The following is a 24,536-nucleotide window of genomic DNA, read 5'->3' as shown; positions in this document are numbered from 1 at the left end:
TCCTTCTATTTTCAATGATAGCCTAGCTGGATATAGTATTCTGGGCTGCATGTTTTTCTCATTTAGTGCTCTGAAAAAATCATGCCAGCTCTTTCTGGCCTGCCAGGTCTCTGTGGATAAGTCAGCTGCCAATCTAATATTTTTACCATTGTATGTTACAGACTTCTTTTCCCGGGCTGCTTTCAGGATTTTCTCTTTGTCACTGAGACTTGTAAATTTTACTATTAGGTGACGGGGTGTGGGCCTATTCTTATTGATTTTGAGGGGCGTTCTCTGAACCTCCTGAATTTTGATGCTCGTTCCCTTTGCCATATTGGGGAAATTCTCCCCAATAATTCTCTCTAGTATACCTTCTGCTCCCCTCTCTCTCTCTTCTTCTTCTGGAATCCCAATTATTCTAATGTTGTTTCGTCTTATGGTGTCACTTATCTCTCGAATTCTCCCCTCGTGGTCCAGTAGCTGTTTGTCCCTCTTTTGCTCAGCTTCTTTATTCTCTGTCATTTGGTCTTCTATATCACTAATTCTTTCTTCTGCCTCATTTATCCTAGCAGTGAGAGCCTCCATTTTTGATTGCACCTCATTAATAGCTTTTTTGATTTCACCTTGGTTAGATTTTAGTTCTTTTATTTCTCCAGAAAGGGCTTTTATATCTCTCGAGAGGGTTTCTCTAATATCTTCCATGCCTTTTTCGAGCCCGGCCAGAACCTTGAGAATTGTCATTCTGAACTCTAGATCTGACATATTACCAATGTCTGTATTGATTAGGTCCCTAGCCTTCGGTACTGCCTCTTGTTCTTTTTTTTGTGTTGAATTTTTCCGTCTTGTCATTTTGTCCAGAGAAGAGTATATGAAGGGGCACGTAAAATACTAAAAGGGTGGCAACAACCCCAGGAAAATATGCTTTAACCAAATTAGAAGAGATCCCAAATCGTGAGGGGGGAGAAAGGGGATAAAAAGAGGTTCAGAAAGGAAGAAAGAAAAAAAAAGAAAAAAGAAAGAAAAAAAAGAAAAGAATTTAAAAAAAAAGAAAACACCTAAGAAAAATATAAAAAAGAAAAAATATATGTATTAGATAAACTAGTAAAAAATCATTAAAAAAGAAAAAGGTAACAGTTAAAAAAAATTTTACCCGAAGGCGAGAAAAAAAAACAAAAAATGAAAAAGAAAAAAATTAAATTAACCACAAGACTAAAAAAAATCACAGGGCAAAAGCCATGAGTTCCGTGCTTTGCTTTCTCCTCCTCTAGAATTGTGCTGCTCTCCTTGGTATTGAAACCGCACTCTTTGGTAGGTGAACTTGGTCTCGGCTGCATTTCTTGTTGATCTTCTGGGGGAGGGGCCTGTTGTAGTGATTCTCAAGTGTCTTTGCCCCAGGCGGAATTGCACCGCCCTTACCCGGGGCCGGGGTGAGTAATCCGCTTGGGTTTGCTTTCAGGAGCTTTTGTTCCCTGAGCGCTTTCCGTAGAGTTCCGGAGGACGGGAATACAAATGGCGGCCTCCTGGTCTCCAGCCCGGAGGAGCCGAGAGCCCAGGGCCGCACTCCTCAGTGCGCGCTCAGAGAACCGTGCCCAGTTACTCCCGTCTGCCTGACCTCGGCCGCGCTCCGAGCTCACCGAGCCTGCGACTGGTTCAAGGTAACTACGAGCTGCGAGCTCACTGTCGGCTCTGTCTCTGTAGCCGGCTTTCCCGTTCCAATACCCGCAAGCTCTGCGACACTCAGACACCCCCGATCCTTCTGTGACCCTGCGGGACCTGAGGCCACACTGACCCCCTGTGGGCTTTGCCCCGGTTTAGCCTCTGGAGCGATGTCCCTCAGTGGAACAGACTTTTAAAAGTCCTGATTTTGTGCATGGTTGCTCCCCCGCTTGCCGGGAGCCGGCCCCTCCCCCCAGGGTCTATCTTCCCGTCGCTTTGGATTCACTTCTCCGCCGGTCCTACCTTTCAGAAAGTGGTTGTTTTTTTGTTTCAAGAATTGCTGTTCTTCTCTTCGATCTGCCAATGGATTTGCAGGTGTTTGCAATCTTTAGATAAGCTATCTAGCTGATCTCCGGCTAGCTGAAGTAGTCTCGGCCTGCTACTTCTCCGCCATCTTCTCAAACACCAATGTGTCTGTGTTTTTGATTAAGTCAACAAAATTTTACTGAGTGCCTATTATATGTCACATACAATGGAGGACAATGGAATATCATAGTAAATAAGATTGGGTTCTGCAGTTAAGGAAGGCAAGTATAGAGCATATTTTTAAAATCACACTGCATTTCTTCTGTACTTAATTCCTAGGGTATGGGAGGTAATAAAATGAATTTGTATATGTAATTCACTCAAAATTCCTGGCATATAATAAGTACAACTCATATATAAGTATTCATATCAGAAAAATCGAGCATTCCATACTGGGCTGCTGGATCTCATAAGGCTTTGGATGCTCCTACCATTGTCATTGCTTCTAATCAGGATCCTTTGAGAAGCCAGGGGAAAATATCTTAAATTATTTTAATCAAAAAGTGACATTGTAGGACACCAGAGTGGCTCATTCGGTTGAGTGATTGTAGCTCAGGTTATGCTCTCACGGTCGTGGGATCTAGCTCTGTGGAGGGCTCCACGCTCAGCTAGGAGTCTGCTTGTCCCTCTCCCTCTTCTCCTATCTCTCTCCCTCTCTCTCTTTCTTTCTCATAAACAAATAATAAACAAAAATCATTTAAAAAGGTGACATTATGAATTCATTTAACCATCTGTGAGGGTGTCAAGTGCATTGGTAGAAATCTTTACTTAAAATGAACAGAAATGAACATTAGAAAATTTAAGCAGTATGGAGGCTTATTGGAAAGATAGAAGTGTCCTCATAACTGAGGGGAAGCTGAAGAATTAGGTCTGGAAGAGACAGAACCAGAACAGAATGAGGACTCCATGAAGCTGGAACTAATGGACAGGATCTTGAGGTCAGAGCAATCATATCTAGTGAGCTGTGATACTCTGGGTCCTCCCCCTCACTTAGCAACCAGTGAAAACCCCTGAAAGCAACTCTTGATTCAACCACAGTTGGGTCATGTTCCTCCCCACTGGCCAGGGCCCCTACTCTGAAAACTCTACCAAGAATATGTTGAGAGGCAAAGGCAAAAGTAGGTAACTTTATACTTACTTTGGGGACAGAAAATCAGAAATATCTAGTGTATAACATGGGGATTCCATGGTGTCTGACACTTTTACAAGTTTTGTAGAATGGACAAGAAAACCCACACTATAACTATATTTACTATTTCTTTAAAGCAAATTCTAAAGTATACATTTTTTTTTATTTTTAATTCCTAAAGCATGATTATTGGTGGTTAAAATTTTTGCTTTTTATTTTTAAGGGCAATCCTTTTAGAAAAACAAAAACAAAAACAAAAAGCACTAAATCACAACCTTAATTTCCTTTCTGTGCTATCTACATCCCTAAGAACACTAACACACATAATAAAGATCTAAATAAATAACTTATATGTGGAATTTAAAACAAAACCATTTTTTAGGGCGCCTGGGTGGCTCAGTTGGTTAAGCAACTGCCTTTGGCTCAGGTCATGGTCCCAGAGCCCTGGGGTCGAGTCCCACATCAGGCTCCCAGCTCCATGGGGAGTCTGCTTCTCCCTCTGACCTCCACTCTCATGCTCTCTCTCTCTCTCTCTCTCAAAATAAACAAATAAAAAATATTTTAAAAAAAAACATTTTTTACTCAGCACTTTATTCTAAATTTGTATCATTACTGGTAAGACATAGTGATTGTCACTACTCTGGATGCAAACAGATTGTGGGTTTTGTTTGTTTGTTTTTACCATCTCTCTAAGCACTGGAATGCCCTTTTTTTTTTTTTTTTTTTCAAAACAAATTTTATAATGTAAAGAAAAATTTTATCCATTCATCTGTTGAAGGGCATCTTGGCTCTTTCCACAGTTTGGCAATTGCAGCCATTGCTGCTATAAACAATGGGATGCATATGGCCTTCTTTTCACTACATCTGTATCTTTGGGGTAAATACCCAGTAGTGCTATTGCAGGGTCACAAGGTAGCTCTATTTTTAATTTATTAAGGAATCTCCACAGTTTTCCAAAGTGGCTGCACAAACTTGCATTCCCCCCAACAGTGTAAGAGAGTTCCCCTTTCTCCACATCCTCTCCATGCTTGCTGTTGACTGTCTTGTTGATTTTGGCCATTCTAACTGGTGTAAGGTGGTATCTCAATGTGGTTTTGATTTTAATCTCCCTGATGGCTAATGATAATGAACATTTTTTCATGTGTCTGTTAGCCATTTGTATGTCTACTTTGGAGAAGTGTCTGTTCATGTCTTCTGCCCATTTTTTGACATGATTATCTGTTTTTTGGGTGTTGAGTTTGAAGTGTTCTTTAGAGATCTTGGATATCAGCCCTTTGTCTGTAGTGTCATTTGTGAATATTTTCTCACATTCCCTGGGTTGCCTATTTGTTTTGTTGACTGTTTAATTTGCTGTACAGGAGCTTTTGATCTTGATGAAGTCCCAAAAGTTCATTTTCACTTTTGTTTCCTTTGCCTTTGGAGACATGTCTTGAAAGACAAGTCTTTTATGTGGCTGATGTCAAAGAGGTCACTGACAATGTTCTCCTCTAGGATTTTTAATAAAGAAGGCCTGGTTCATATATACAATAGAATATTACACCTCCATCAGAAAGGATGAATACCCAACTTTGGTATCAACATGGATGGGACTGGAGGAGGTTCAGCTGAGTGAAATAAGTCAAGCAGACAGAGTCAATTTTCGTATGGTTTCACTTAACTTGTGGAGCATAAGGAATAACTTGGAGGCTATTAGGAGAAGAAAAGGAAAAGTGAATTGGGGAAAAAAGTGAGGTGGAGACAAACAATGAGACTGTGGACTCTGAGAAACAAAATAAGGTTTTTGAAAGGGAGGGGGTGGAAGAATGGGTGAGCCTGGTGGTTGGTATTAAGGAGGGCATGTATAGCATGGAGTACTGGATGTGTTGCATAAACAATCAATCTTGAAACACTGAAAAAATAAAATTAAATTAAAAAATAAAAATAGAATCCATCAAAATCCTTGAGGAGAACACAGGCAGCAACCTCTTCAACCTCAGCCGCAACAACATCTTCCTAGGAACATCGCCAAAGGCAAGGGAAGCAAGGGCAAAAATGAACTATTGGGATTTCATCAAGATCAAAAGCTTTTGCACAGCAAAGGAAACAGTTAACAAAACCAAATGACAACTGACAGAATGGGAGAAGATATTTGCAAACGACATATCAGATAAAAGACTAGTGTCCAAAATCTATAAAGAACTTAGCAAACTCAACACCCAAAGAACAAATAATCCAATCAAGAAATGGGCAGAGGACCTGAGCAGACATTTCTGCAAAGAAGACATCCAGATGGCCAACAGACACATGAAAAAGTGCTCCATATCACTCGGCATCAGGGAAATACAAATCAAAACCACAATGCGATATCACCTCACACCAGTCAGAATGGCTAAAATCAACAAGTCAGGAAATGACAGATGCTGGCGAGGATGCGGAGAAAGGGGAACCCTCCTACACTGTTGGTGGGAATGCAAGCTGGTTCAGCCACTCTGGAAAACAGCATGGAGGTTCCTCAAAATGTTGAAAATAGAACTGCCGTATGACCCGGCAATTGCACTACTGGGTATTTACCCTAAAGATACAAACGTAGTGATCCAAAGGGGCACGTGCACCTGAATGTTTATAGCAGCAATGTCCACAATAGCCAAACTATGGAAAGAACCTAGATGTCCATCAACAGATGAATGGATCAAGAAGAAGTGGTATATATACACAATGGAATACTATGCAGCCATCAAAAGAAATGAAATCTTGCCATTTGCGACTACATGGATGGAACTAGAGCGTATCATGCTTAGTGAAATAAGTCAAGTAGAGAAAGACAACTATCATATGATCTCCCTGATATGAGGAAGTGGTGATGCAACATGGGGGCTTAAGTGGGTAGAAGAATAATCAATGAAACAAGATGGAATTGGGAGGGAGACAAACCATAAGTGACTCTTAATCTCACAAAACAAACTGAGGGTTGCTGGGGGGAGGGAGGTTGGGAGAAGGGGGTGGTATTATGGACATTGGGGAGGGTATGTGCTTTGGTGAGTGCTGTGAAGTGTGTAAACCTGGTGATTCACAGACCTGTACTGGTGGGGATAAAAATTTATGTTTATAAAAAATAAAAAAATTATTAAAAATAAAAAATAAAAAAAATAAAATATTCCAGATTTATTTAAAAAATAAAATTAAAAAATAAAAATGTAAAGAAAATTTTATGTCCCCTTGAAATTTCAAATATAGTCCAGGTCCTGAGGTTGGTCAAATGTATATGTTTTCTCTTAATAAGTATTGGCAGATGTTACCTAGTATTACCACATAAAATTTATTCTGAAAAATGATGTTTTCATGTTTTTTGTTTCATTGGAACTCCCATATATATTTGCCATAAAATGTGAACTTTATGTTGGAATAAATGAGAGTCAAGCCATCTTAAGCATCCGTGCTCTCAGATATAAAACTAAGTTTGTACTTGGGTAGAGATGAGGTAGACTCCCCAGCCTAGTGAATATGATCCAATCTGTATAAATCTCTCGGGTGCCAGGGATCTGGAGTGAAGATATTGACCCATGACTGTTCGTATTCATGTCACAAACAAAGATGTCTCAACACTCAAACTACATGTCCAACTCTTGTTTTTCTTTCTTATACATTCAGTGGAATAATAAACACTCTGTATGTTTTATCACAACAGCAACACAATATCCCAAAACTGTTCAGACCACCAGGCATGAGTTGAATTTTTATTTAAGATGTCATAATGTCTATGTGTGTGGGGTGTGTGTGTGTGTGTGTGTGTATAAAATCTCCAAGCACTTAAAGTGTTTTTGGGCAAAAAGACTGAGAGTTGTTTGGACTCATTCACTTGACCCCTGAATGTTTCTCACCTGTCTGCCCACCTATGCTCTATCAGGATTCATACCCCATTTTGACCCTAGTTGCTGGATCCAGAAATAAAGTATGAGAGTCAAAACCACATAGGATTTTTTTAAAGATGTTTATTTATTTGTCAGAGAGAGATAACACAAGCAGGGAGAGTAGCAGGCAGAGGGAGAAGCAGGTTCCCTGCTGAGTAAGGAGTCTGGATCCCAGGACCTTGGGATCATGACCTGAACTGAAGGCAGACACTTAGCCAACTGAAACACCCAGGTGTCCCCACATAGGATGTTTTGAATGATGCATAATAAACATAAAATTTGATAAAATTTATTGAGAAACTGATAAAAAGACACAACTGTGACTTACCAGGAGATAATAAACAAGTGACAGGCTAAAAACATGTGGTGACAAGCCATGTCCTGTGACAAGGTAACAAATGATGGTTTACACAGCTGATGGTTGCACAAGGACTGCCCAGATGGTGAGCTTGAGGCTCTACTTAGCACAGCTGGAGGTGTTAAGGGATTGTGTCACAGAACAGCTGAGTCTCGTTTTCTTTTTCTTTCTTGTTTTCTTTCTTTCTTTCTTTCTTTTTTTTTTGAAAGTGGGAGAGGGAGAGAACAGGGGTGTGTATGTGTTCAGGAGAGAAGGAGGGAAGAAGAGAGGAGGGGCACAGGGAGAGGGAGAGAATCTTCAAGCAGACTCTCCAGAAAGCGTAGAGCCCAAGGTGAGACTCCATCTCAAGGCTCTGAGATCATGACCTGAGCTGAAATCAAGAGTTGATGCTTACCTGACTGAGCCACCCAGGTGCCCCAGAACATCTGAGTACTAAGGGTGGTCAGGAATTAACAAGGTAACATGGCTTGGAGAAATGGTTCTGGATAGTGAGAGGGTAATGAATGAGGTTATAAGACAGAAAAAAAAAAAAAAAAACACATGAAAGTAAAAGAAAGATTGGTTTACATGTGATCTGTGCATGAGTCACAAATGTTCATCAATAATAACACCAGTGAAATCAATATAAACAAAAATTTAAGAAGATGGAAGAAGAGGACAGACTTGGTGCAAGCAGAGACACTGTAAGATATGAGTGCCATAAGTGTTGAGATGCTCTTCTCAGGCACCTTATGCCTGAGTTTTATGTCCTCCACTAGCTGCCATATTTCTCTCTTTTTCTCTGTATCCAAGCTCCTTGGAAAGAAAATCTTTAGTAAATGTATCAGCTGTAAGAACCCACTACAAAATTCTTTTATTTTGAGAGAATAAAAATATGTGACAAACATACACTGGAAAGAAGGTGGCACATAGTTACTAAGGAGCTAGATCATCCCCAGCTATTCCTTTGGCTCCATCCCCCTTGTCCTACCAGCTTGGGATCCAGAAGTGGAGTGATGGCCACAATATACACAGAAACCTTCCGCCCTGACTTTGGTCGGATCTGGGAATAGGAAATCACAAGCAGAAGGGAGGGACAAGAGTGAGATCCAAGTTTCCATTCTTCTATTTCCATCCATCATGGATCAATGTGGGCTGGGTTCTTTGGCCAAAAGTCTGTTTCTGTCAAGAAGGCCTCCAAATACTCCTCTTCCTCTTTCTTTGTCCTTCTGTCTCTCTTCTGGTAGCTTCCTTCATTCCAGACTTGGATGGTGGTGATGCCTTAGTTTTAACTATTCCTGGGTGCTACAATCTCTTATGCTTTCCCTACACCCTAATTTCCATTTTATAAATAGTTGCCTTGTTCTTTCATAATCATCCAAATTGAGCATGCCATCTGTTATCCTGTCAGGACCCTGACTGGTTTGGTAATCAGTAGTAGGAGTGATTGTGAGGACACAGACCCCTTAGAATACTCTGTGGCTGAGTGGTTTGCACATCTGAGAAGTGCAGGGTAAATGCCTAGGTTGGTTGGGACAGGACACGGGTGGTCCATGGCCTTTAGTAGAACCATGCTTGAGATGATACATGAGAGACTGACTTTGGGAGATCAAGCCCCTGAGGGAATTTGTCACTCTAGCACCCAAAACAATTATGATGTTGAGGCATCTACTGACTTCACGATGACTAAAGAGAAACTTAAAATTGTTCATCCTCCAATTGGTAACATACAGGAAACATTGGAAAACTCTCATATCAGGTCCATGAAAGCCTTTATCCTTTACATTTACAAGGCAGATACAGCTAAGAACCAAGCTCAATGCCCCGTGTAAAGGGTCTTTTTACAGCAGAATAACATCCAGCACTCACTAAACCCTTATATCAGAGATGGGAACATTTAAACAGACACATAAGAGTCTGAGAGACTAAATCCCCAATTTCCCTGTGGGAAACATTGCTCTGCACAATGATTTCCAATTATATTTCTTGAAGCATTCACGTAAGGAAAACTCCAGAAGATGTAGACCCACCATCTTACATTCATTGCCTTGAGTCCCATAGTGAGATTTACATTCCATCATAACCCAGGGGAAAAAGTACAAGGGCTTCTACAATAAAAAATGTACCTTCACGGTACTGTGTAGACAGCAGCATATAGGATATATATGATAATGGACTGTGAGAGTGTGAAGCCAATATAAGCCCAGATGAGGCTGGATTAGTTAAAATGAGAACATTCACCTAGGATTTAATGGGTTGACTCAAGCCCCTGATAGAGGCACTTACTTTCTGCTGGTTGTATAAGTGAAGCCTGGATGCAAGGCTTACATAAAATAAGTAAGGCTGAGAAGTTGAGACATTTTTGGTACAGTGTAGGAAGAGCCAAAGTTTTAGGGGGATGGCATTTCTTGAGAGGACTGCATACAGACAGGCCACTCAGCCTCTAATCATGCTCCCCAGGAGAGCCCCCAAGACACTCTTCATTGATGCAAAATAATTTGGTAAACAGTGCCCAGTGTCCTTGAAATTTTTCTGTTATTTATGGCTCAGAGAGAGGAACCTGTGGTGAGAATGCTGTGGTGGAATTAGATTTTCTAGTCTCCGTGGAAATAAAGAGCTCTGGAAATAAGGGTCATTTGACCCACAGGGATCTCCAGTGATCAGAATTCCCAGAAAATAAGTGAAGGCTACAACAAATCAAAGGTATTTTTCTAGAGTCTTCCCCCAAACATTAGCCAAAAAGACCTTGGCCTATTGATAAGGATAACTACAAGTAAGTCCCTGAGCCCAAAGATGAGGAGAAACACCTACCTGCAAGTAATGATGTGGGGTGTTACTCTTTGCTACGACAGGGGAGACTGTGCACACTGAAGAACCGTGAGCATCTTAGCAAGGGGTGTTAAGAGAGGAATGATGAATTGGCCAGGATTCTTCAGAGAAACAGAACTATCAAGATGTGTATGTATACACATTATATATGCAGATAGATAAACAGAGAGAATTTTATGGAATTGGCTCCCATTATTATGGAAGTACACATCCAAAATCTATAGAATAGGCCAGCAGACTGGAGAAGACTTAGTGTTCAGGTCCAGAGGCAGTCTTTGGCAATATTCCTTCTTCTTCAGCAGAAGTGGAGGCAGTGGGAATAAGCCTTTGTGCTATACAGGCCTTCCACTGATTGGATGAGGCCCACACATTATGAAAGTTAGTTACTCAAGGCCCAATGATTTAAATATTCTCATATAAAAAGTATTTTCACAGAAACATCCAGGATTACATTTTACCAAAGAGTTGGACATGATAGCCTAAAAAACTTCATATATAAAATTAAACAAAAAGGGGCACCTTGGTGGCTCAGCAGGTTAAAGCCTCTGCCTTTGGCTTAGGCCATGATCCCAGGGTCCTGGGATTGAGCCCTGCATTAGGATTTCTGCTCAGCAGGGAGCCTGCTTCCCCCTCTCTCTGTCTCTGCCTGCCTTTCTGCCTACTTGTGATCTCTGTCTGTCAAATGAATAAATAAAATCTTTTAAAAAGATTAAACATCCAAATTATATTAGGACTGAGACTTACAATAAATAATTTGGGGGAAAGTCAGGAAAGTAAGACTTTGCATCAGAGTGGGAGTTGTCAGAAACATTCAAAATGAATTCAGTGATTGTCATCTGGATGTCCTTTATCTGGGATATGGAGCAATGCTAAATCTCTCCTTGAATCTTGCAACTTGCAGTCATCCTTGTTATCCAGATTGAAGACTGGTAAATATTGTAGCTTCACAGGTATTTACTTGTTTATTTATCTGTTTGTCTGTGTTTGACATTCTAAAGCCATGTTTTGTTTCTGCTTTAAGTTTGTTTTTGTGTCTTTCTATCACAATGACATCATCTAATATGTATGTTTTGTGAAATTCTTGATGTTAAATAAGACATACAAGGGTCTGACAAGCTTAAGAAGAATAACTACCAAGTATCTCTGTCTCTCTCTTTTTTCCCCCCTTTCTCACTATTTACCAAAATAAAAAATTCCCATACTGTCTTTGATTTGACACTCTAATCCCTTGGACTTGAAGTGCTGTTGTTGTGCAAAGAGGATGCCTGTGCTATAGGAGGCCTAAGTATAGACGGATTTTGGCCAAGGCATCTCACAGTGGTCCGGGGAGCCCTCTCCTGAGCTTCAGAACATACAATGGGAAGAAATTTCTCTCTTACTGTGATACCAAGTGTCATCCCCTGAAATATTCTCCCGTTGCCTCATCTCATCCCATGTCAGACTGCAAACCAAAAACAATACCACATTCCTTGGATCACAGAGATTACTGACACCATCAAATTCTAATGACAGGATGTGAGGCAGATGCATACCACCTGTAACTTGCTCCTTTGGCTGTTGCAAAAGGCAACTGTGATAAAATTTGACTCCTAAACCTAAGATAAACCAGAGAAAAACCACCTGAAGCTCAGCTCAACAGCATCGATGATATGCCCAAAAGCTATGCCAGACTATCCTTTGCCAAAGGAGAAATATGGGGGTGTTTCTCTTTGCACTTCCCTCCACCAAAAAAAAAAAAAAAAAAAAAGGCAGGGGGATCAGGGAATGTCAAATGGAAAATTAGTAACAATGCATATGGACTTCTGATGCCATCAACCTCTTTCTCCAACTAGATCTGGTTGACCATGTGTCCTGGTTTGCCTGGACAGTCCCAGTGTATGCCTGCTGTCTGACAAAATGCTAAGTCCCTTAGTCTCAGAAGTGCTCCTGTTTAAATGACTGCACACACACACACACACACACACATACACACATACACACATACACACACACATTTGTTAAAGAAGAGCTGACACTCAATATTACATTAGATTCGGGTGCAAAACTCCATGATTTGGTAAGTTTATGCTGTGCTCATAAGTAGAGCTACCATCTGTCCCATTACATGGCTCTTATAATATCACTGACTATATTTCTTATGCTCTCCTTTTTATTCCTTTGACTCACTCATTCTGTAACTAGAGGGCTTTATCTCCATCTCTCCCTCACCCATTTTGCCCAGCTGCCTCCCCCTATCAGCAACCATCAATTCATTCTCAATATCTATAGTTCTGATTCTGCTTTTTGTTTATTCTTTTTTTTTTTTTTTTTTTTTTTTTTTGGATTGCATTTATATCACTTCTCGGCCTTTTGGGTAAGATTGGGGTAAATTGGAAGGGGAGGTGAACCATGAGAGATTATGGACTCTAAAAAACAATCTGAGGGGTTTTAATTGGTGGGTGGGTGGGAGGTTGGGGTACCAGGTGGTTGGTATTATAGAGGGCATGGATTGCATGAAGCACTGGGTGTGCTGAAAAAATAATGAATACTGTTATGCCGAAAATAAATAAAAAATAAATTAAATTAAAAGATCAAGTGGATTGCATTTATAAATGAAATCAGATGGTATTTGTCATTCTCGGACTGGCTTATTTCACTCAGCACAATACCCTCTAGATCCATCCATGTTGTTTTAATGACAGGATCTCATCCTTCTTTTGTATGGCTGTGTAATATCCCATTTTGTATCTATAACACATTTTTCTCATCTGTGCATCTATTGATGGACATGCAGGCTGCTTCCATGTCTTAGCTATTGCAAATAATGCTGCAGTAAACATAGGAGTGCATGTATCTTTACAACTTAGTGTTTTTGTTTTCCCTGGGCAAACACCTAACAGTGAAATTATTACACCATACCATAGTATTTCTATTTTTAGTTTTTGAGGAGCCTCCATACTTTTTTCTACAGTGGCTGCATCAATTTGCATTCTCACCAATGGTGCAAGAGGGTTCCTTTTTCTCCACATCCTCAATACTTGTTGTTCCTTGTCTTCTTGATTTTACCCATTCTAAAAGGTATGAGGTAATATCTCAATGTAGTTTTTCTGTTTTGTTTTGTTTTGTTTAAGATTTTATTTATTTATTTGACAGAGAGATCACAAGTAGACAGAGGGGCAGGCAGAGAGAGAAGGAAGCAGGCTCCCCATTGAGCAGAGCCCTGCCTGATGCAGGGCTCAATCCCAGAACCCTGAGATCATGACTTGAGCTGAAGGCAGAGGCTTAACCCACTGAGCCATCCAGGTGCCCCTGTAGTTTTTATTTTGATTTTCCTAATTATCAGTGATGTTGGGCACCTTTTCATGTGTCTCTTGGTTGTTTATATGTCTTCTTTGGAAAAATGTCTGCTCAGGTTTTCTGCCTCAAAGAATTATTTTTTTTAATTTTTACATTTTTATTTTTATTTATTTTTAAAATTTTATATTTTCAGTGTTCCAAGATTCATTGTTTATGCACCACACCCAGTGCTCCATGCAATACGTGCCCTCAATACCCACCACCAGGCTCACCCCTCCCCCCACCTCTTTCCCTTCCAAAACCCTCAGTTAGTTCCTCAGAATCCACAGTCTCTCATGGTTTGTCTCCCACTCCGATTTCCCCCAACTCACTTCTCCTCTCCTTCTCCTAATGTCCTCCGTGTTAATCCTTATGCTCCACAAGTAAGTGAAACCATATGATAGCTGACTTTCTCTGCTTGACTTATTTCACTCAGCATAATCTCCAGGCTAAAGGATTTTAATTGGATTGTTTTTGTTTTTTTGTGTTGAGTTTATGAGTTCTTTGTTTATTTTGGGTATTAGCCCCTTATCAGATATATCATTTGCAAATATCTTCTCTCATGTTGTCTTTTGGTTTCATTGATGGTTCCTTTTGCTGTGTAAATGCTTTTTATTTTGATGTAGTCTCTATACTTTATTCTTGCTTTTGCTTCCCTTGCCTTAGGACACATATCTAGAGAAATGTTGCTCTGGCTAATGTCAGAGAAATTACTGCCTGTACTCTCTTCTAGGATTTGTATGGTTTCAGATCTCACATTTAGGTCTTCCATCCATTTTGAATTCATTTTTCTGTATGGTGTAAGGAAATGATCCAGTTTCATTCCTTTTGCTTGTAGTTACCCAGTTTTTCCAGCACCATTTGTTGAAGAGATTGCCTCTTCTCACTGTATATTCTTGCCTCCTTAGTCATAGTTTAATTGACATGTGGGTTTCCTTCTGGAGTCTCTATCTTGTTCTATTAAAATACATGTTTATTTCTGTGCCAGTACCATAGTCTTTTGAATATTATAGCTTTGTAGCATATCTTGAAATATAGACTTGTGATACCTCCAGTTTTGTTTTTCTTTCTCATGATTGTTTTGGCTATTTGGAATCTTCTGTGGATCCATGCAAATTTTACAGTTACTTCTTCTAGTTTTGCAAAAAAAAAAAAAAAAAATTGCTGTTGGTGCTTTTATAAGGATTGCATTGAATCTGTAGATTGTTTTGGGTAATATGGATATTTTGACAATATTTACTCTCCCACCAATGAACATGGAATATATATCTTTATTTGTGCCATTTTTAATTTATTTCATGAGTCTTTTATAGTTTTTAGAACAGAGTTCTTTTACCTGTTTGGTTAAGTTTATTCCTAGGCATTTTATTATGTTTAATGCAAATGTAAATGTTGTTCTTAAATTTCTTTTTCTGCAACTTCATTGTTAGTGTCTAGATAGGCTAGTGATTTCTGAATATTAATTTTGTATCTTGCCAATTTACTGAATTTGTTTATTACTTCTAGCAGTTTTGGGGTGAGATCATTAGGATTTTCTATGTATAGTATGTCATCTATAAATAGTGACAGTTTAACTTCTTTACCACTATGGTGTCTCTTGTTTTTTGGTTTTGGGGTGTTTCGTTTTGTTTGTTTCGTTTTTATTTGACAGAGAGTGATCACAGGTAAGCAGGGAGGCAGGCAGAGAGAGAGATGGAGAAGCAGGCTCCTGGCTGAGCAGAGAACCCGATGCAGGACTGAATCCCAGGATCCCAAGATCATGACCTGAGCTGAAGGCAGATGCTTAACCCAATGAGCCACCCAGGCACCCCTAGTGTCTCTTGTTTCTTTGTTGCTTGACTTGTGGCTAGAACTTTTAGTACTATGTTGGATAAAAGTGAACATTCATGTCTTGTTTTTGATCTTAGGGGAAAAAATCCTCAGTTTTTTCCCATTGAGGATGATGTTATCTATGAGTTTTTCATATATGGCCTTAATTATGTTGAGTTATGCTCTCTCTAACCCCATTTTGCTGAGCGTGCTTATCATGAATGGATTTGAATCTTGTCGAATGTTTTTTCTGCATCTATTGAAATAATAAATCATGGCAAAATACAGTTAAAAATATGTGTAGAATGTGTCTCTTCAACCTTGTGATACTGACTTACTGATACCCAAATGAGAAATGCTCCCAAATGGGAATGTGGTCATGATTTTGGTGAAAAGGACACTAGGTCTACCCCTGACCATCAAGCTGCTCAAACCGATAATACAACTAGGAGGGGAGGGAGTCGCTATACTGCCAAGAGGGGCTGTCCCAGGCTGTGGAGTGAAAATTGGGTTGCTGTCAAACAACACAAAAAAGAATTACCTCTGGATCTTGAGAGAGTTTCTGAGATGCCTCTTAGCACTTCCCTTTCCAATAGCCCTGAATAACGGGGCATTGTGGCAACCAGACACCAAAAATATATATATATATATATATTTATATGTGCACACACTCACATATATATACTACATTGAGCCAGGGGCTGCCCAAGGAAGCAGGACACAAGATGTGTAATTAAATTAGTGACCTATAGCAAATGTGTTTTATAAAAACACATCCCCCAATAACTTACATGAAGTACACAGACAGTGGCTAAGAATTTAGATTTTTAGAGGGGGAGATGGCTGAATGGACATCATCCCCAAATTAGTCAGTGGCTGAAGGAACTTCACATGGATTCGAGAAGCAAGATGGCTGGTGCCTGTAGGAAATCTTCAATATGCCCAGACCCCCACAAGTCACTCTTCTCACTCTGCTTTTAACTCCAGAAAGATGACTTGTATGGACAATAGCATTGAGTCTCTTGTCTATCCTGGTTTCTCACTAAATTTAGCCAATAAGAAATCTAGCAGGAGATCAGAATGGGAGGGAGAAGCTTAGCTATAGCCTCCTAGGGTCTTCTCCACAGTGTTGCTCTGGCTGGCTGCACATCTTAGCCATTGGTGGAATTTTTTGTCAGGCATCCCTCTATACACAAAATGAGAGAGTAGATGGAGGAAGGGCAGAAGACCAGTCAATAGGTGCTCCCACATTGGAGGAGGGCAAAAGAGTCTCCATAAGGACTGTGTCAGTGAGTTGATTGATGACTACTGCAGCCCCAGAAGAGTGGAACTTTGAAAGACAGAAGTAAAGGGATGTCATCAAGAGTTGACATTAAAGCCTCATGTTCCTCCAACAAAATCACAGCTTCTTCTCTTTTCTCTGAATTGTGTGTGTGTGTGTGTGTGTATACACACACACACACAATCCTATATATATATATAGGATTTATTTTAGAGAGAGTGAGGGGGAGCACATGAGCAGGGCAAGGGGCAGAGAGGAAGAAGAAGCAGGCTTCCTGCTAAACAGAGAGCCCAACATGGGACTCCATCCCAGGATGTCGAGATCATGACCTGAGCTAAAGGCAGATGCTTAACCAATGCAGCCACCCAGACACCCCTGCCCTTTATTTTTAACCACAAATTTTCCTGAGAGGAGTAATATCACACAAAGAAAATTATTTAAATTATTTAAATTGAGTACTGAATAGATGAGGTCCAGAGAAAATTAACTGTGCCTGTGTATGAGGTTTAGAAGCCATGGTGTGTCTGCATGTGAATGACGGTGGCAGCTGTGCCTTCTGCAAGGGCATCTCTCACTCTCTGAAGACCCATCCCAGTTGTCAGGGATCAGCATGTCATCCCCCTGGTGGGGTGTGAAGAGACATGCATGTGCATTCTTTCCCGGGGTTCTAAGATACAGTGGCACTGCCTCCTCAAAATTTGGTGACAAAGAATTGTTAAATACACTTTTAAAATCATCTTACTTCCATATTAAGAAAAGTAAAGTTGCCTGAATTCAAAATAAAATGCCAGCCGAGTAACATAGTCTGTTAGAAAATGCTAAGCGTTAACCTAGCACGTGACACAGTAATGTAAAAATTAGCTTTGTTAGGAAAAACTATATATTTTTATATTTGATGTAAAGACATTATCTAAAAAAAACAACTTTATTTACCAAGAAAGTTACTGACTGTATAACCAGGAAAACTCAGAAAGAACATATACTTTTAGTGATAAAAATTATGTTATTTTTTTCATGGAAATATAGAGGTATTTAGAAGCATTTAATCAGCATAGACCATGTTATTCTAAGGGTTGGCGTAAAATGTGGCCCTAATCTTATGTAACACTACATTGACAGAGAGAGGGCTGGTCACGCTCTCCTCTTTAATTGCCCCCAAAGTCAGCCTGAAATCTATGCTTCAGTGAAAATGAATTTCAATTAATTACACTAAAATGTGTATATTCATGCACACAACAATCACTCTGGTTTATGAAGGGAGAAGAAAGAGAAAGAAGAACTTGTTCTCCAACTTTCAAAATCTCTACAGTAGGGGCGCCTGAGCGGCTCAGTTGGTTAAGCAACTGCCTTCAGCTCAGGTCATGATCCCAGAGTCCTGGAATCAAGTCCCCTCTCAGGCTCCCTGCTCAGCGAGGAGCCTGTGTCTGCCTCTCCCTCTGCTGTTCCCCTGCTTGTGCACCCTCACTCTTTCTGTCAAATAAATAAATAAAATCTTCAAAAAAAAAAAAAGTAAAAAGAGGTGGGTTACAAGGTTTCAGCACATGCCAGATCTCATCATCGTTATCATTATATTGTGTTGTGGTTATCATCACTATAGATAATTGTAAAGATATATTTATTATCTTCCAAGACAGTCTAAAAAACAGCTTCTACTAAGTATTTGTTACCCTAGGAATGGCATCTACAGGACAGGGACACACAGCGTGCTCTCTCTTTTTTCTTCCCACTATCAGAGTGGGAAAAATATTCACAGCCCTTAGCTTGCAGTAGAAAGAGTAGCATCAGTGTCAGTGTGCGGTGAGAAGACCATATTTTGAGAAGGAATGTAAACTCTGTGAATAGTTTATCTTTGCAATTTTTTCTCCACTTACTATTCCTGTGACATCTTGCAGCTTCATTTGGTTTGGCAGGTGAAGGAAAGTGAGCGGGTTTTTGCGCTGAGGTGATGCGGTTTTCCGCCTAGAATTTGTGCTGTATAACGATGATATGCCTGCGACGGTCCTGAGCTGAATGGGAGGCACGAGATCCGTTCTGGAGCCAGGAGACTCACAGTAACCTGTATGTCACCTACATGTTTGAGTATAACATACAATGCATAACCAAGAACAGCAGATAACATATAATCACACCTCAGTAGAAATCATAAAATGAGTACCCTAGAACAACCTCCGTCCTAGAAATCCCCACTCTGTCGCATTCCACTCACAGCCACACCTCAGCCTGGGGAACCGCCCACCTGAACTTTGTGACAGTCCCTCCATTGTCAACTGCATGTGCGTCCTTGCTCTTTGAAACCCACAACTTGAATCATTTTCCAGATGTTATTTTCTTCCTTGCTTGTTTGCACAGAACTACCACTGCAGAGTATAAGGCATTCGTCAATTCAGTTTTTGACAGACATTTTTCATTTTTTCTCTTCTTTTTCACTGTCGTGGCACCCTGTGCATAAACCTGAAGCACACATGAGTATTCATTCCAAGCATGAAATACTGAGGCCATCGTAGTCAACGTTCACAGATGCTGCCAAACTGTATTCCAAGTGGCAGGTGCTAATTAACCTTCCCCTCTGAAACATATGGAAGTTTCTGTTGCTCTGATGGGTTTTTTTTCCTACGACTTTTAAATTTTGGCCATTGTTTTTACTTGTTTCTCGTTGTGCTTTTAAATGGCAATTTTCTTAACACTAAAATGCTTCTTATTAAGGAACTCAGATGTACTCTGAAGTCTTAATGACCCAAGAATATATTATGTCCTCTAATCATTATAATTTTGACTTAAGTAATTAAGTTTGTAATCCCCTGAAGCTGATAGCTGTGTATGGATAGGAACTCCCCCCCTTTTTTTCTTTAAATACCTCATTAGTCTATCATCCAACCAACCAACACTCACTGAAGTAACCATTCTTTGCATATGGTGCTGTAGGGCACTTCTGCCATTTACCAGTTTCAGGGAGCTGTTTGTGGACTTGGTGTTCTGTCTCTTCTGTCTCTCTGTCTCTTTCTGCACCAAAATCATACTGTGTTAATTATATAAGTTCTATTTTCACTCCCAATTGCTGAGCAAGGCTTTCTGCTTTATTCTTTTTCATCAAATGTGTCTAAACTCCTCTTGGTCTCTTCATTTCCATGTAAATTTTAGAATAAGCTTGTTAATTCTCATAAAATGCTCTGTTGGGGAATTTGATTGAAGATGGATTAAGTCTACAATTCAATTTTTCAGATAATTGATGCCTTCAATACATTCAGTCTCACAATCCGTAGGACATTGTATACCTCTCAGCATCCATAGGTCTTTAATTTTTTTTTTCCCAGCATAATTTGGCCACAAAAGTCTTGGGCACATTTTATAATATATAGTTATTTTAAAATTCCATTAATTCATATCTTGGCCTTTTAAACACAACTCTTTATATACTTGGAAGTGGTCACTCCAGGGATCATAGTATACACTCTTACCTTTTCAGTTTAGAGTTAATATCGTACCTTTTACTGAAAAATGCAAAAACCTTGAATTTATGTAGATCCATTTATTATGACCAGCATTATTGATGCAACAGGTACCATATGTAACAGCTGTATGGATTGCAAAGAACTTAAGAGACATATAGCCTTCTACATTTACCCACACATTTACCATTTCTGATGCTCTCTCTTTCTTTCTGAAGATGTAAGTTATTATTTGACATCATTTTCTCTCAGCCTAAGTAAACTTCTTGGGAAGCTCTGTGGTCAACTGGTGACAAATGCACTTATCTGAAAATATGTTTAATTTAATTCACCTTCATTCTTAAAGAATATTTCATGGACTATAGAGTTCTGAGTTGGCAGTTCTGTTTATCTTTCAATATTTTCAAGATAGTGTTTTCCTGTCTTCTACTCTCCATTGTTTCTGACAAGAAGCAATTGGTCATTTGTTGTATCATTTCTCCCCATATGTCATTTGTTATATATATATATACATATATATATATACATATATATATATATATATGCATATATATAAACATATAATGTATTATTTGTTTCAGGGGTATGACTTTTCAGTAGTTTGATTATGAAGCCCTTAGATGTGTCTCCATTCAATTTATCCTTCTTGGTGAACTTGAGCTGCTGACAATGATACCTGTAGGGCAGTAATGAATAACTAATTTTTGTAATAGACAATGGCTCCACCGTATCCACATAAGGGGAAAAAATGAATCTTGACCTGTATACAAAAATCAATTTCCAATGGATCCTAGATAAGCAATGGCAAAACTTTGAGGTTTTTAAAAGAAAACATAAACCATGCTCATGACTTTGAGTTGGGAAGAGTCTTCTTAACCAGGACGCAACAAGCCCTGACCAACATTAAGAAATGACAAACAGATTTTAATTTTAATTTTAATTTAATGCTAAATTTTTAGGAACTTCTGTGACATAACATCATGATGGTGAAAGGCAAGTCATAGAGTGGGATATAATGGCTACAACATACCTTTCTGGTAAGGACTCATAACTTACATATATAAAAGAAAACAATATGGTGAGCATAGTGTAATTCAGAGTTGTCAAATCATTATGTGTACACTTGAATCGAATGTAACATTGTGTGTCAACTATATTTCCATTTTAAAAAAGGTCAGTAACAGAAATACAAGCCATTAAAAAATGGGCTAACCACTTGAGTGAGCTTTTCACAAACGATGAATGACTTTTTTTAATGACCAATAACTATAATAAAAGTCTATGACAAGGTGTTCAACATCGTTAGTTATCATAGAAATACAAATTAAAATTATAATTAGCTACCATAGTAGGACCACAAGATGGCTAAAATCAAAATGCCTGACAATAATAAGTGTTGTTGAGGATGTTGAATCATCAGAACTCAACTGCACCATGGGGCGGGGTGGTGGTGAAATTAATCTATACAAGTAGAAACTTTCTTGTAAATTTGAAAATATTTATCTTGGCCTAGGTTCTAGGCTAAGAATCTGAAATAAGGGCTAAGATGTCAGCACGTTATATGGAAGATGACAGTCTACATACGGTATTAAGGATCAACGAAAAGGAAGAGAGGGAAGGAAGACAAAGCAATACAACGTGGAATGTTAATTCACTAGCTGTTGCTTAACAATGAGTGCACTTGGCAATGAAAGTGTTGGAGGACGAAGTAAGCTTCAAAATGTTCCATGGCAAGTGAAAATGGGAGGGGAACTACCTGGCCCATCTCCCACTGGTCTTGGTTCACCTAAAGGGGAGATAGTCTCTTTATTTAACTTCTAAATTTTACCTGAGGATAATTTCTGCATTTGACTGCTGGTGAAATTTAGGGTTGTCTCAAGTTTGAGGCTAGAACATATAATCCTGCTTTTATTGTTGATTAACATACATGCATATTTTTCCGTTGCTTAATGGTAAAATTCCTGGGCCATTGGGTATGTGTATGATTGGATGCAGCTTTCAAGATTCCCAGAGATGCCTCTCTATTTCTATGTCTCACTAATGCCCAGAACTTTTGGTCTAGAGGAAAAACTACTTAAATAAGTAAAGGGATTTCCATATCCATTGACATATTTATATTTTCCTTTATGTTCATGCATCAAATTACATTAATAAAATGACAAGTGTTACATTAAGCTTATTTTTCTTGAATAAGATGAATTTCCTCTTTGCCATCCTACTCTATATCCTTGGACTTACTGTGTTAACTTTTAAAGATATATGCTTCTATGTATGAATGAGATTACTCTCTCATATATATTTCACATGATGTCCTTGTCAGGTTTGTCCATCAAAGTCATCCTGGATACTCTAAATTAATCAGAAGTACTTCCATTTTTTCTATTCTCTGGAAGAATCGGTAAAATCTCAACATTATTCTTTATTAAATACTTACTGGACTTTATCACAGGAGTTGCTAAAGCTTGGAGTTTTCTTTGGGGAGATTTCTAATTAGGAGTCAATTTATTTAATTACTATATTACTTAGATTTTATTTCTTTTGTTTGGGTTTTAGTAAATTGTTTTTCTACAAGCTATATATTTCATCTGAATTTTATTTGCATGAACTTACTGACAATACTCTCTAATTCCCTTTACATATACAGTATGTTGTGCTATATTCCCTTTTCATTACTGGAATTGGCCATATTTGTCTTCATCAATTCTCCTGTTAATTTCTTCCAGAGGTTTATTCACTAATTACAATTGCCTGAATCAATTATTAAACAGCATGTGGAGAAATAATTATTTTTCTGATTCACTCCATTTTTCTACATTTATTGGCTGGCTGTATTCTGTATCTGTGAAAAAAAAATCCTTATTCTTGCTTTCTGAAAAAAACAAATGTTTCATGCTTCCTTTATTATTTTTCTGCCTGAAACCCATAATCAGGCATTTCTCCAAGGACTCTCAATTCCTTTTATATGGAAACATATTTACAATGAAGTCTCTGGTTGTTCTCAGCTCTAATTGGCCATCATTGCTTCTAAGCACTTCAGGTAGATGGGACTAAAAAATGTATTCAGAAGTCATGTGTTCGTACTGATAATCTCAAATTCATACTATTATATGTTCTAGTTTCCTTTCTGTGTGTTTTCTCTTCACCCATAGTGAAGACACTGGTTATAAGCACAATCAATAATTTTACTCATTTTCTGTATCTTATAATACATAGAAAAAAAAGCTTTCAGAATTATGATATTACAAAAATTACAACAAACCTACTAGATAAACATCAAAACTTTTCTGCAATTTTGTTATGTCTTATTTTCCTTTTTGAAATTCTTCTACACATACTCAGTGAGTTGATTTAACTTTATCATCTTCACAATAAATTTATCTAACTTTAGAAAAAACTGTATGGTTTTTATGCAATCACATGATATGTATGGATTCACAAAAAGAGAAATGACATCATAAATTTGAATCATCCTATCAAAAAATAGATACATTTTGCCACTTGCTCAAGCCTACTTTTGTGTCTCTCAGGGATATTTAAAAATGTCCTCCGTAGATATTTTGCACATTTCTTATTATGCTGCCTTCCTGGGTATTTTTAACTTTTGTTATCGTAATACAAAGATGCTTTCTTCAGCTTTATATCATCAAACTATTCATTGTTTGTGTGTATAAATGCTACTTATTTTTTCTTATGATTTTGTTTTGAACTAAATTTAATAAGCTATCAAGTGCACTGTCCACTTTGATACACTTTGACAGATATAATTCCTGTGTGATGATCGTCGTCCTTCGTAAATCACCAGACACAGAATATTTCCACCACACCAGAGAACTGCCCTGTGCCAATTTTCAGTCACTCTCTCTACCCCCAGCTCCAGACACTGAGTGTACTCTATCATTACAGATTAGGTTTTCCCTGTTCTTAAATTTCATACAAGTGGAATCAAACAAAGGTCATCCAAATATGTCCATGACCTAATGCACTAGTCCCCAGAAATTGCCAATGTCACCTTACATGGTGAAAAGGAATTTGTCAATAAGCAAGAAACAAAATCTGGAAACAAATTCTCAAGTTATGATGAGCTGCCATGCAGGGTGGAGTGGGAAGGAGAAACACCAGTAATACATCACACTACTTAGAGTGAGCCTCAGCTCTTCATTCTAACCCTTGAACCAAGGAGAAACAACCATTGTTTTTTTCTGGTTCCTTTTTCTTAGCCTAATGTAACTGAGATTCATTTGTGTCCCTTCCTGTTTTAATGCTGAGAAGTATTCAATTGTATGACGGTAGAACAACATGTTTATCCATTCACCTACGGAGGGATAACTTGGTTGTTTTAAGCCCATGGTTATTGTCAATTAATCTGGGTTTAGAAAGTGTAAGTTTTCATTGGTCTCAGAAATAACAGGTAGAATAACTGGGTCACTGGGCAAGGTTATGTTTAATTTTATAAAATTGGTTTTCAAATTGGTCATGCAATTTTATATTTTCATCAACAAAA

This window comes from Mustela nigripes, chromosome 4 (assembly GCF_022355385.1).
Source record: "Mustela nigripes isolate SB6536 chromosome 4, MUSNIG.SB6536, whole genome shotgun sequence".
NCBI lineage: Eukaryota > Metazoa > Chordata > Mammalia > Carnivora > Mustelidae > Mustela > Mustela nigripes.
The sequence above is the reverse complement of the archived record's forward strand: the minus strand, read 5'-3'. Positions refer to the sequence as shown.